The following is a 14,655-nucleotide window of genomic DNA, read 5'->3' as shown; positions in this document are numbered from 1 at the left end:
AGATGGCAGCTGCCCCATTGTGCCTCTCTGCTAACCAGTGCTGAGGGGCTGGGCTGCATGAAAGGCAGCCAGCATTCAAGACGGTGGCCACCCCCTTGTCCCTCCTTCCCCTGGGGCCTGTCTGCCAATTAGTGCTGGGGGGGCAGGGCCTCTCCACCAATCATTGCTGAGGAACAGGGCCACCAGAGAATGACTACAAAATTGGCTCTTTGGGCCATGAAAATTGCTTTCTCTCACTGTAAAGTAGATAGGTCCCTACCTATTATAGCAGAAGCCTTTGCATTTGTTATTAGTTCCTTGCTATGGTATAATACAATAAATGCAGACAGAGAATATGTTGATGAAGATACTCCAAAATCCCCAGTACAGCTCAGCTGCATTTGTAAGACAACCCTGTAAGTTAGTATGTAGTAGATCATTCCAATGAAAGAGACAAAGGGTTGGAAATAAATAAAAAAGACAGCAATAAGGTAGTCAAGAGAAGATGAAAGAGAGTGACAAAAATCAGAATGAGAGAATATTTTGGGGAGGAGCCTGGAATCATATGTTCCCTGTGCTGAATGATGTATTGTAATGCAGTAATGGTATCTTAGACAAAGTTTAGTACACTATGTGAATAGCTCTCCTTGAAATCATGGTATTGAATCATACCAGTTTGAAATGTAGGTAGGAAGTGTCTCTATGTCAGGATACCTCAAAGTACCACTCATCCCATGTATTTACAACATATAATGATGAAAGAATAGAATTTTTCTTTAGCTTTCAGCTACTACATTGTATACAGTATAGGCCATTCCAATATTTGTGGTATGTAGCAGTTTTCATCAAAGGATCTTAAAACCCTTTACAATTTAATTACTTAAGACCATGAATGTCCTTGTCAGATAGCTATTCACCCAATTTACAGATATATAATCCTTCCATAATCATCTCAGCCAATGGTTCCCACACTTAAGTCTTTCATGGGCAACAATAAGCAAGTTAACTGCTGCAGGCAACCTCACACTTTGTATATTATCTCACACTATGCAGCAGCAATAGACATATTTAATGCCCTCAGACATTTGACTATAGTTTTGTACAGTTCCAAAAATAAAATGTTTTTTTCTTTTTTTTTGAGAGAGGCATCTGAGGAATAATACATCAAGGAGGGAAAGGCCTATTTGCCCAGGTGTATCACGCTGAAGAATTCTTATGTTTGGTAGGACCTTACACTTACACACGCACATATACATGTACACACACACATATATACACACACATATATATAATCTATATATAGATATATCTATATCTATCTATCTGGATGGATAGATAGATTCTATATCTATCTATAGATCCATACATATAACTAGATATCGATATAGATATACATAATCAACATTGCAACATTTGGTTCTATCCTAATAAAAACAAAAGTAAGACCTTTCAATCTTTTTCATGAAAGAGAGAAAACGAGATTCCCAGCCCAGAACAACCTGTAATTTATTGTTAGATCATTCATCTGAAATATGGAAAACCAAAGTTCATGTCTAATTTAACTCAGGTACACGAGGAACCCAAAATTAGGTTTCCCATATTTTCTCTAATTTCCAGACTCTTGCTTGTTGTAGCAGACTCTTTCTTGTTTTGCTCAGAAATTCCATTATGGACTTGAAAATTTTTCTTCGAAACAGGTACATTTTTGCAATTTTTTTTCATTTTAACTAATTGGTATTTTTGATGGAGAAAATGTTGTCAAAAATATTCTAAATCAGTGTTACTAGAATCACAGAGTTGCTAAAGGGAATATTCTTCTATCAGTTATGTCATTTTGCTAGATTTTTAAATTGAAGGCCAATCTTCTCTGACTGTCATATTAGTTCACCTTATTTTTAAGGAGTCTTTTTACTGACCTCCCTGTTTTCAAGGTCCATGGTGACTCTGCATAGTGCTTTAGAAATTAAATATATAAATTTTGATAGTATTATATTGGACTGAATAGTCTTTCAGAACTTATTCAGTTATGCAAAAATCTGTCACAGACTTCAGCCATACTTTTGCTAAGGTATTGCATGGTTGGGCCCCCAGTTTTACGTCTCTAAAATAATATCTATTTGTCTGTGTTTAGATTTCTACTTTAGGACAATTTTCAAATATCAGTAAGATTATGAACTGACCTAGTTTTTTTTTATCATCTTTAAGTTAATGAACAATTGTTTTCCAGGTAGGAGCTCCAGAGCAACAGAGATAGCAATTAGGTGAGACATAGGACGTTCATAATTAAAGTTAATAATGTTATCATAGTATGTGGAAACTTTGGAGGGAAACCTTTGATTGCCAGTGAATGAGAATGTTTATGTCAGGAAGCACACAGAACCTCAAAGAAGTGACACTGTGCAGATTATAATCGGACCGAATTCATTTTCGTCTTTGTTTTGGTGTGTGTGTGTATGTGTGTGTTTGCATGTGACAGAAAGAGGGAGGGCAAGCAAGAGAGATGACGAGCAGTATCCTTTTTGGTACAATAGAATAACTCCTCGTGTTTAGTCACCTTTGACACTAATGGTTCTGTCTTCTGGGGATTAAATTGATTTTTCACATTTTAGCATGTGAAAGCCCAGAATGTGCCCTATTGCCTGACAGTGTGTGGAGGCACCAACAGTAGGGATGTCAAGGCAAACACTTTTAAAACAACAGCAGTAGTGAAGGAAATACCACGAAAAGTTCTAAGGTTTCATGGAACCTCAACATTTTGATTTTTGCTGGAACAATTTATAAGCACAGTTTGATGTGGATTTCATGAAACAACAGACCAAACCCCATTACTGAAGATTTTTCCTTTCGGTAACGTTCAAAGAAAAAGTGATGAATTGGTTTTACTTTTTACTCTAAGGAAAGTTTCAGTTTATACTTGGGTTTGTTCCTCAACTCTTGAGTTCATTGAATTCATTCATATTAATTCCCTAGATCAGAGGTCAACAACCTACAGCCCATGGTCCAGAATTGGCCTGCAAAGAGATTTTATCTGGCCCACCAATGGGGTTGACAATGTCAGCCCACTGTTAGTGAAAGGTTGATGGCCCTTATCCTAGATCAGCAATGGCCAGCCTGCAGCACAAGTGGCATATGCAGCCTCTCTGTATGGCGCACAACAGATTGGGGTGTGCATAGTGATAGCACAGGAGCATTTAGGGCAGGAAACAGAACAGCATGTCAGGCAAGCAGCGCAGGGCAGAGATGTTAGGCTAGAATAAAGGCCTTTGACCTAAGTGCAGGCTTCTTGACAGAAGTAGCTTGACTCTAGCCCAGCAATAGGAGTTGTTTACATGAAATGTAGTTTTTGCTAAGTTAGGATCAATTCAGAATACTAAAACATTGGTCAAGAACAGAAAAACAACAAATACTAAAAATTGGTTAAGAACAGAAAAACCAAATATTGTCTCAGGCAGATAAGGGACCCTCTAAGGCAGGGTGAACCATAAAAAAATAGCTGTTGCTTTAGAAATGTGTAACATAAATGAACAACCATAGGAATGTGTATGAATTAAAATAAGAAATAAAGTTATGTAAGCAAGAGGGGTATACAACTGGGAAGTAGCTTTGATTCAACGGGCAGCCAGCTCTGATCCCCGGACCTCAATCCTCAGATTTTAATCCTCGAACCTTACTCCTCAAACCAAAATCTACCTTAAAAGCTGAGAACCCTAAATAAAACCTTACAGACTAATCAACTGCTGATGTCGTATTTGTTATTGCTTAAAGTGGTAAGAATGTATTCGTTAATTTAATTATATTGCAGTAAAAGGTCTTCGTAGTACTTCATATTTGTATTAGGTATAAAAATATTATTAACTTACCCTTTATGCTACACCTGACTGAATGCAAAGTTTCCTCACCTGGTAACAGGCCCATGCATTAAAAAATAAATCTTCATTGTTTAATACACAAACATAACAGAGAAAAGAGAGCAAACAGCAGATGGGGCAGGGAAAGTAGATTGCAGTGGCACTCAAGAAGTGCTGATTTGTGGTACGTCTTGCAAAAAGGTTGGCCCCACTGCCCTAGATTGTACGTAAAAGGAAAATAAAAGAATGTTAGAGAAGAAATGAAGGTGAAGGGGGAGGAAACAGGGGATTTGCTACTATGTTGGCTGGCTACAATCTAAGTGAACTTTTCTTATCACATTGTCATGTTTGGTGATATTTTTATTGACTACACCTTTAATTGTTGTTGGAGAGACTAGATTTTTCCCCCCAATTTTAAAACAAAAAAGGATAGATGAAGCATAATAAAATAATAATAGAGATTTCCTTCAGCTGGCTGATTCTCTGCTTCATTCATTTGAATGCAAGATTTCCTAATACTAGACACAAGTGTCTCTAATTCCCTTTTTGTCCCTTCAGCCAGAATGCCTCTGGTATTGTCTAGGTACCCAGGCTGAAGCCAAATTGGTCTAGAGGAAAAGGCAATTGGGATTCATAGTAAAGATGATATCATTTTTTTGGACCAGCAAGATTTTTGCAAAAAAAATTCTTTAATTGCAAGCTTTCAGGCACAAACACCCTTCATCAGGCATCAGATAAAAGACTGTAAGTCTCCTGGGTAGAAATGAAAGTTCATATTTCATAGGATTTCACAGAGGAGGCATTAGATGGAAAACTCCTCTGGGCAGTCAGTTCATAGCTGGTATGTAACCTCTCACCCCCTGTGAGGATCTGTGACGATGCAAATTACCTTGAATTTCCCTTTGTTTCAAGGTAATTTGCATCATCACAGATCCTCAAAGGAGGTAAGAGGCTCCTTACCAAATAATACCAACACATTTAAAACTACGGGTGTGCACAGTTGTTTTTATAGTTCAGTTTAGACTTCCAAATAAATGTTTGGAAATAGTCAAACACTACTAAATCAGTTTTCACAGCTTTACAGAATTGTGTGTTATAACTCCCAGCAGGGATTTTTTTCATTTTGAACAAAACAAACATAAGGTCTCTTCTTATACTAGACTTTTGACATTAGGCTGTACATAGATATATAATTTGGCAGCCCAGATTTGTTGATGCCTAAATTATGATTCACTAGGTGTATTTTTCTTCCATCTTGTGGCTTTCCCAAGGCATTCAGTTGTGTCTCATGTTGCTGTGATTACTTTGGTTTTCCCAAGGTCTTTAATGCTTTGCCAAGATCATTTTCCTTGGTCCACCTTTTTCTACAGAATAGTGAATGATGCTATAATGTTACATTGCCAACAATTTTAGATTCAGCTGCCTCATGTTTTCTGTGCCTTTATCCCTTTAAGTCTCTCTGAATTATGGTCTCTGGTATGAATAGATTTAAAAGGATTCAACTTCAAGAATGCCAGGAATACATAACATGTCCAGGATAGGTCTATCTTACACAAGAGCAGTGATTTTTAGCTCATGTAGTTATGCTTGAGCTAAAGTTCAAACTTGTCAGCACAGGTCCTGGTACAACCAAACTATGGTACCACAGAACTCAGTTCAGGTCATAAAAGTACCCAAATAACCTAGTTGAAAGGTAGTTTGGGTACGTGTATGCTATCTTGCAGCCCTAATAATAGGTGCAGTGTGGATGAAGATAGCCAAAAGAGAAGAATATTCTCATATTGCATTTTGCTTATACTAAGTACTTGGGGAAGCCTATTCAACAGCTGAGTCAGAACAAGATATACACTTGACTCATTTTCATATCTGTGCAAAATGGGTAAGTTACATTTCTAAGTGTAATCTGTTATTTAACTGCTGTGTGGGATGTAGCTGCCTATTTCTCGACCAAAGTCTGTACTATCACATGTAATATCCCACTCATGCGCCACATGAGAATTTTAATCAATATTGCAATAAATTAAGCCAACAAATAAATTCCCTCTAAAATAACTCAAAAGACAATCCGCTGCAGGTGAACAACAACACATTATATGTGAGAACATATGAATATAGACTTGCTCTGGAAATACAACTGAGACTTCATAATACAGGGAGCGATAAGTAATACCATACCTTCCACAAAGCCAGGGAGGCAGCAACATGGGGAGGGGGGTGGGAAATATGTGGTATTCAATGGCAGCCCGGTCACAAGTATGTTGGCAGAAATGCAACAGCAGGGGAAGCAATAGTGGTGACTGGGGCATAATTGTCAGCCCACTGATCCAGGTGCATTACTGCAACCTACTGCTCTTAAAGGTAGCTCTATCATAGTAAGATCCAGGTCCAAACTCTAAGGGGTGTTTGCATGTGAAGACTGGACTAAAGATGAATAAATGGATTCTCACCATCTCTTCAGAGTAACAAAGCTTTACAAAATATTTCTTTTCCAATGTACTTTTGAAAGAAGTATCAGGTGTTAAATTGAAGCTTCAAAGGATTGCTGAAGGTCCAGTCTCCTCAGCTGACAGACTTTCCCAGCTCCTGTCCTGAATAGACATTTGAGATGGACCATTTCTAAACTGCAGACCTTGGTCACTCTCCCTTTTCTTCATCCTTTGTTTTAAAAAACGTCCACTGGAGAAGTAAATTTCTGGAACTAAGAGGCTGTGCCATGATAGACGCACTCTGAGGGCGGGCTGTTGCATGTGGGACTGTTGCCTCTATTGTTGCAGAAGTTGGACTGCATGGAATGAATAAGGCACACGATTGCAGAATGATAGAGGATGGGGGATGGTCTCATGGGTAAGGTTATAGCTAATGTCACACTAAAGAACTGGATCTTATACCTGCCTCTGCCAAAGTTACTATGTGATTCTGAGCAAATTCTCATTAATTTTGGCTTTATTCTCTTCTTACCCATATTCTCCATCTTTAAAATGGGGATGATAATACCACTTCTTAAGGAAATAGTGAGAAAATAAATTCATTAATATTTGTGAGAGGCAAGGATTTCTCAGGGTGATACCCTGTATTGAACCAGCTTTATAGCTGGGATAGAATTAGACAAGCTTTCAAATGAAAGGCTTTCTTCATCAGATCTGAGCAGTAAAAGGCAGCACAGTAAAAGCCAGCTGCCTCATACCAGGCATTGATGAGACGATTGAAAATAAATAAAAATGTTGAATAGCTGACCATTTGGTGAGACAGGTTTCCTGTAGAAAAAACAGTATGTGATCATCTAATTAAAGAGTTTATCACAAAGCACAGGCACAAAGGGCTGAAGTGATAGGTGACCTTAAATCTGGCACTTCCTTGCTTTTAAGTAAGTTATTTTTACCTTTTGTTCATTTAACTTTTTAACCTTAACATTCTTCAAACATAGCCTTTCCTGTAGTATGTCATGTATTTGCCACAATATATATGTCTGCAAAGCTATAATTTGATTACAGTTTGAATTATTAGAATTTAGTATTACAGCCCATTACTCTAACATTAAATTATTCAGTCTCACAGGTGGAGATGTGTGTCTGGAGGCTATTAAAAACTGATTTCTGCTTACGCATGGTAAGTATGGAGACACTTCTGCTAAATATCTGTCCTATTCCATGTTGAAAACTTCCAGTGTTCAATAGCTTCCAGCATTTCCCATGGTTCTGCCTGTGGTGAGGATTGTGCATGTGTGCTGCAGCATTAAAAATCTGTAAGCTCTGGTTCAAGAACTTCTTCAGGACTTTATTGGTTTTAATTCACCTGCAAAGCATACCTGTGATTTTTTATTTATCTTGGAACATCTCCCAGGTTCATTATTTCAGCAGCACATCTCTATACTAGTGAAATAATCACAGTATGCTCTTATGGAAACCATATATTGTTAGAGAAGATGTGTCGCCCAAGGGAAGAAAAACGTCCATTATAATGATGAGCATTATAGGAGCTATAGGGACTGGCAATTCTTGGGTCGTAAAAGACTTTGTACTGTATCCTACAATGACATGCCTAAAACCAGAGTCCACATCTATACAGATCTGTACAGGAGTCAGTACATTCCACATGGAGGCAAAGATGCTCTGTGCATCTTATTCCAGAATCAGGACCTTGGTCCATTAAACATGCACATATAGAGTCTCGCTTTCACAGCTTGTAGGTGTTAGGTTCAGAAAATAGTCTGATTCTGTGGTAGGCGTCATTGTTTTCATGCTGACCTTTTGATTCAGAAGAGTGTTACTTATGGTTCATAAAGTTTCATGCCTAAAACTTTGAGCTGCCATTTCAAATGAGTTGGGGGGAAAAAAAGGATCCTTTTCAAATGCTGCATTTCTGCATTGTTTATATGTTCTCAGGAGACCGTTCTTATTTCTCAGTAGAATGTGTCATTTCTAAAATGTGAAGCTTGCATTTACTAGACATAACAAAGCATGTGATTTGCTGTATGTGACAACATAGGAATGTGACACTGACACAGAACCCATTCCTATTTCCATTGTATTCAATAACAACATACCCATTGACTCCTGTAATGGACTTGAAGACCCAAGTATCTTCAGTGGTAGCATTTCTAAAATTAAAGGTTGTACCTGCAGGTAAATTCAGTCATACCCGTTAAATGTCATTGTGGAGGAATGTCACGGTGCTCTATGAAGAATATAATTTGCTGAAGGCCAGACTCATTTTCCCTTACTCCCACAGAGCTATTCCCTTCTGTCTTACCAAATCAATGAGTTTGATCTTCTCCCTTTTACCAGAGGAAGCTGCTGTAAGCAAGAGAAGAATCAGGTCTCTTGGTATTTTCCTCCATTGTTGCTTGGTAGCAGTTTGCTCCTCTAATCTGTGTTCTCCTTCTTTCCTGTGCCTTGTCAATTGTTTCATTAATAGCTGAATTTTGAGTTCCGCCATAGAGTAGGGTTGGCCTGAGAAAAGATTGATAAAAGTGGGGTAGGGACCTCAGAATTTGGCCTGTCAAGGATCTTATTTAGAGGTCATGTGCCTTCTCTCATGGTGGAGAGAGGCTGAGGTAGGGGAAATCTGAGAATATGTCTGCAGAGATCTGTTCCCAGTCATTCCACTAAGGAGGCATTCGGCTGCATCTCTCTATTCATCTCCTCAGAAATAGGTTTCAGGCCCAGCCTCCCTGTGAGATGTACAGAAACCACCCTGTGGAGCCTCTGGCTCCTTGGCTATGTGATTTCACTGGAAATGTACTTCCACAGCTTCCAAAGCTGATGCTTCCTAAGGTCATGTTATTTTCTACCCTTGTTGCCTGCGGAGTATGGTAGGTCCTTTTTAAAGTTTATTCCAGAAACATAATCACACTGCAAACACAGCTTGAGCAAACTCTATTGATAGTTTGCTTGAGTGAGAAAAGAGTAAAACATGAGTTAGGTCCTGAGGATTTGCCCGGAAATAATGATATATTATTGGGATTACTTTAAGAAATTAATGAAATTCTTTGACAATAAAATGAAATAATTATTTTTAAAAAGCCAGTCTTTATTTTATATGGTGCTATTCAAATCACCTAATTGAAATTCTAGTTGCAGGAAACACTACAGTTAATAGGCGACAGTATATGATAAACATTTTGTGCAAAATGAGAGCTCCCTGTGTTCCATACAAGGTATTATTTCTGTAACTTTCTTCAGCAATATGTTTTCCTTATATACACACACTACTGGGTATACAGCCTACAGCATGGTAGTAAATTCTTTTTAAGAAGAGGCAGTACTTTTAACTGCTCCCTGGCTTTCTTTTTGTGATATGAGATGCAGTGACTTCTGCGTCAATTCTTTTGTCTTTCATGTCGCTTTTTCAGCAAGCTGCACATCTGACAGTGAATGGATTATAGTGATCTAAAATTGTAAAACATGCACTGAAAATATCATTTTAAGATACTGCCCCTACTATTAAGACAAAAGCCTTTTATTAAACTCAAATGAATCACTCATGAAAGGTTCATGAAAATATTGTGGGTATTTCTTTTCAGTTACGCATCCACAGTTCATCCCCTCCCCCACTCCCCAACTCTTTTTAGAGTTCATGTAAAATTCCTCTGGGGGTGGTTATTTTTCTATATTTTTCTACCTTGAAATAGTGTAAATCAAACAGTCAACACATCCCAAACCTATCAGTTCTTTGAATTCTTCTGGAAGACTCCCTGCTGTGCTCTCTGCATTTTTAAGCTTTTCACCACGTTATATGACAGCACGTTTTCTTCCAAGAGACATGTGTTGTACACAAAGTTGTCAGCTTTTTCCAACCATATCATTCAAAAGGCATGTGAAAGGTTCCATCTTAACTTCTTTCTGGTAATATTAAGTGCGGAGGTGTAAATCAAATTTGTGACCCACACCTCTTTTACTAAAAGAATACATAAAATTCTCCCATCAGTGAGTCTTGCCCATATTTGTTTTCACTTTGAGGCTTAAGTCACTAGGTAGTACATTTTATTTTTTCAGTGCAGCTCTGTGCACTCCCTCTAGTGATACAACCATGTATAAACATGTTTCTTGGTGTGGGAGAATTGGAATTTCCCAGATGGCTCACAAAACATTTAATGAAGTGTGTAGCACAAACATTTCATTACAACATATTGTGTACTTTTACGTTTAATAACTACATTTCTCATCTAAGAAGTCTCCATAGCTTTCAAAAATGAATTACACTAGTATTATTTTTTGCAGAATATTTTTTTCCATGACAAGAATAGTACTTTCTTAAACTATGGTATTTATTAGCAACCTGTTGCCCTCTGACACTGGTGTCATTTTCATCAACCTTAATAAAGTGTATGCCATTTAAAATCCCTTTTAAAATTACTAAAACAGTTTTATTTTACTGAATCTTTTTTCTTAACTGTGTATGAAACAAGACTGTAAAAAAATTGTAAAACATTAGAATGGTAGCACCACTGGAAGGCAAGCAGAGTAAAGCAGAGCTGCCTTATGATGTAATAATTTTACCCAGATAACATAATTGAGTTCTGTACTGATGAAGCATGGGTGGGTTTGAGAGGTGGCTGTGGTAGGGCACCTGCAGTGCCTGCCACTTTAACGTTTCAAGTTGGCAGTGGAGCAGCCAGCAGGTGGGTGCTAGCCTCATCAAGGCTAGCACATGACCATGGCAAGACCCTGGGATTGGCTGAAGAGGTGGAGCTGCCTCCATTTTAACCCAGGCCCTCAGAGAGAGAAGCAGCAGTCTGAGCTGAGCAGGCAAGGATGAGCTGCTCCTGGAACATCTTGGAGGTAAGGGCAGGAGTTATGGGGATGGTTTGGAGGCTCCTGGTCCTGGGTATGACCTACAACTGCACCCTGCTAGGGAAGGGTGGCCTTGTGGGACTCCCTGTGGCAGGGGAGTCCCCAAGAAATGCCAGGCCAGTTACCTCCCCAGTGAAAGGCAAGGAGGGGTGCCAGAAAACCCCAGCCCCCGCCTACAGGCAGGTTAAAATACCAAAGGAGAGTAGGCCAGGAAAGCACAGCGTTGCGGCTGCCTGCGCCCAGTGGAGGGGGTCAAGCATGGTGGCAGCCACCTGAGCCCACAGGGTGGAATATCCCAGTGGCCCCAGTGAGGGGGCAGAGAGAGTGTGGCCCTAGGAAGCAGGCAGAAGGCCCAGTGAGGGGCTGAGTGATAGTAAAGTGGCCCAGTGAGGGGCTGAGTATGGCCCTGGTTAAGGGCCAAGTGTTTAGAGTGGCCCAGTGAAGTGGCTGGTATGTAATTGGCCCAGTTGAGGGCAGTAAAGATGAGTGGCCCTAATGAGGGCCAAAAATACTGAATTGTGAATAGGGAAATACTGGATGTGACAATATAGAAAGACCAAATGTGAGAATCAATATCAGTGAGACATGGGACACATGTAAGGGGAGGCTGGAGCGTATATCAAGGCCCTTGGCATCAGGAGGGAGAGCAATTGGCAGCCTCCCACCTTAGAAACAGCAATCATATTTATTTCCATCAAGGTGTGGCAGCTGAGAGAGGTGGAAGTTTAGCCCTGAACAGATGGGCAGCTGGAGACCCAACCCTAAAAGGCCAGCCTGTTACAGTGGCATTCTCCAAGACCAGGCCAGAGCATGAAGTTGCAGTATACATGTGCCCATATGTATACATGAACACACAGTCCCTAACCACATGTGGCCTCTTGTCCATCACTTCTGATGCTTTTTCCTGGACATTGGGGGCACTTGTACATGTGATGCCATTACCATGTACACGTGGTGAAAATGTCACCTTGTGTGACTTAATGGCATCATGTTGTACACATACAAGGGTTTGGGGGGTTTTAAATCAGTTTACATCATTGCAAACTAAACTACATACCAATGTAATTTAGTTTGCAACATTGGCTATTGCAACAATGCAGCTGTCAGCTCATCCCACAGCCATGGGAGAGGTGGGCAGGCTCCCTAGGAAAAAAGGATTGGGCTCTTCTCCACTTCTGCCTTCAGCAGGCTTCTGCAGCTGGCAGGATGCCTGGAGCCACCCAGGAATGGGCTGGCTTGCCCCTGGGATAGCGTGGGAAGGTGGCAGGAGGATAGCTGGGTTTGCTGATGGTGAGAGAAGGCAGCAGGGATGGAGCACGGGGTCCTGGAAGCCCAGGCAGGCTGCTAGCTATCCAGGTGCTGCTCCAGCTTGGAGACACCCAATCCAATGCTTCCCTGAGCTTGCCTGGGTTTCCAGCACCATGTGCACCATCCCCACTGCCTTCTCCAGCTGCCAGAAAACCCAGCCACCCTCCTGCCACCTTTCTGCAGTGCTCCAGCCCATTCTCAGGTGGCCCCAGCAGCCTGCTGAAGACAGAAGTGGCAAGGGGACAGATTTTTTTTTTTGGCAGAACCTGCCTGCTTCTCCCATGGCCAGGGGGCGAGCTACTGGTGGGCCAAGCAGCCCCTGAACTGCAGGAGGCCAAGGTGTTTTCCTCCATGGCAGCAGCGCCTCCCCAGGCCCAGCTGGGTGGGCTGCTAGTGGGCCAGGTGCTGCTCCAGGTTGGAGGCAGCATCTAACCCAATCCAACTCTTCCCCAAGCCTGCCCACTGGAAGACCACTGGGCACTGCTCCCCGGGCAGTCTCAAGGAACAGTTGGATTAGGCCAGGTGATGCCTCCAAACTGGGGTAGCACCAAGCTTGCTAGGAGACCACCTGGGTGGCCCCAGGGGGCATCCCTGCCATGGAAGGAAGGACCAAGGCTCTCTACACTTCAGCAGCCTCTCGGCCTACCAGGAGCTCACCTCCCCAGCCATGGGCAGTCTCCGGCTCTGATTAAAAAAAAAAAGGATCGGGCCCCTCACCATAACATGACATAAAAATTGAAGTGGTGGGTTTCAATTAAAAACCCACGGTTTCAATTTAGGGAGCATAGAATAAAACCTTATCTGTATCTGTAAAAATGTGGACTCCATATCCCTTTTCTGGTCTCCCTCCACACCAGCATGAAACCATTTTCTACTGTTTGGTCTTTTTGTCCACAGATGCACACTAAGGTTGGGTGTAAGTAGTATAGAGGGGTTTTAAGTAATCTGTATATGCTGGATGAATTAAATAGATAGTATGGAAGTAGGAACATTTCATTCCCTCAGTATGAGTACATTGACTTCCTGAACATGCACTGATCCCATTTTAAACTAACTCCATATTAATTGATTATTGATTATTTTTCAGTAATACTGTTTTATAGCAATGTATGCCATCTAAATGTTTTATAAATGTTGCCCATTTTTTAGTGGTCCCACAGTTTCAGCTAAACAGCATGGAGCTAGTAATTGTGAATTACAGAGATGCTCTTATAGATTCTGATGTCATTATAACCCCCCAATAAAATTAGTACTTCAAAGTGCGTTTTTAAAAGATAATTTATAAAATAAATGGATTTGTTGTGATGCTCCTGATATTATGGTAAACCTATAAAGAAAGGCCAGCTGCAGCTGGGTGTCCCATGTCTTCTCTTCATCCTTCAACCAACTACTCTAACAGTATTAAAAATTTCAAGGTAGTTTAGGACCATACTTTCAAAGTCCTATGCATTAGGTGGACTCACAAGAATATTAAGCATCATAAAAAGACACTTACTTTTCCATATACATAAAGGTGCAGGCACACTGGCCAGCCTGAGGTTGGAAATAAATTGGTTAGTGAAGGCAGTGGCTTTACAAAAAAGAACGTATTCATTTAAAAGGAGTCTCCTACAAATGGTAATGGTAAATTTTCAGTTAAATATGGAGGAGTGTAGTTGATGGTATATTGTTGTGCAGATCATAACTGTTACTGTTAAGCAGAACCTGGTTTAGAGTCCCCACAGAGACAAAAGTGACAGAATAAGCAGGGAACACTGTATTGTTACAGGTGGCCCTTCCAAAGCATGGCTGAAATATAGCACTAGGGCATTATGAGGAAGCATATGCTAGCTACCATCCTTGCCTATTCAGTACCTCCTTGGTAGGTAGACTGTCAGACTTCTCAAAGGCTGTAATTCCTGAATCTATCAAGAGTGCTAAATTCACTTTAAAAAAATTGTCAAGAAATTATCATTTTTTTTATAACTTAACTCAAAGAAATCTGATAAGTCATGATGGAAATAATCCCCTGCCTTCTCCTCACAGCCTGAAATCTTAATACAGTATAACATATGGGGTAAACTTTTTTTCCTTAAAAACAGTAGTAGTTCCCACCTCCCCCCCAAACCCCTTGTGTTACTTTTTTGTTTGTTTTTTGTGAGAACAGCTTTGCTGGAGACAACATTTAGGGATAATATTTTACAGGGTATGAACCACTGTGAACTGGTACTGCATGTACCACTTCTGGC

At 40.4% G+C, this 14,655-nt stretch overlaps 1 long non-coding RNA gene across 1 annotated transcript in view; it reads left to right on the top strand.

Moving 5' to 3' along the window:
- Positions 1–14,655, top strand: part of LOC149870502 (uncharacterized) — a 147,520-nt gene that overhangs the window by 75,593 nt on the left and 57,272 nt on the right. The window contains exon 5 of the long non-coding RNA XR_016440772.1: positions 7,375–7,433. This is a non-coding gene — a long non-coding RNA (uncharacterized LOC149870502). The remainder of the gene's footprint in view (positions 1–7,374; positions 7,434–14,655) is intronic.

This window comes from Crocodylus siamensis, chromosome 2, assembly GCF_052110815.1.
Source record: "Crocodylus siamensis isolate JL-2025a chromosome 2, ASM5211081v1, whole genome shotgun sequence".
Lineage (NCBI taxonomy): Eukaryota > Metazoa > Chordata > Crocodylia > Crocodylidae > Crocodylus > Crocodylus siamensis.
This window is presented reverse-complemented; position numbering and strand designations above follow the sequence as displayed.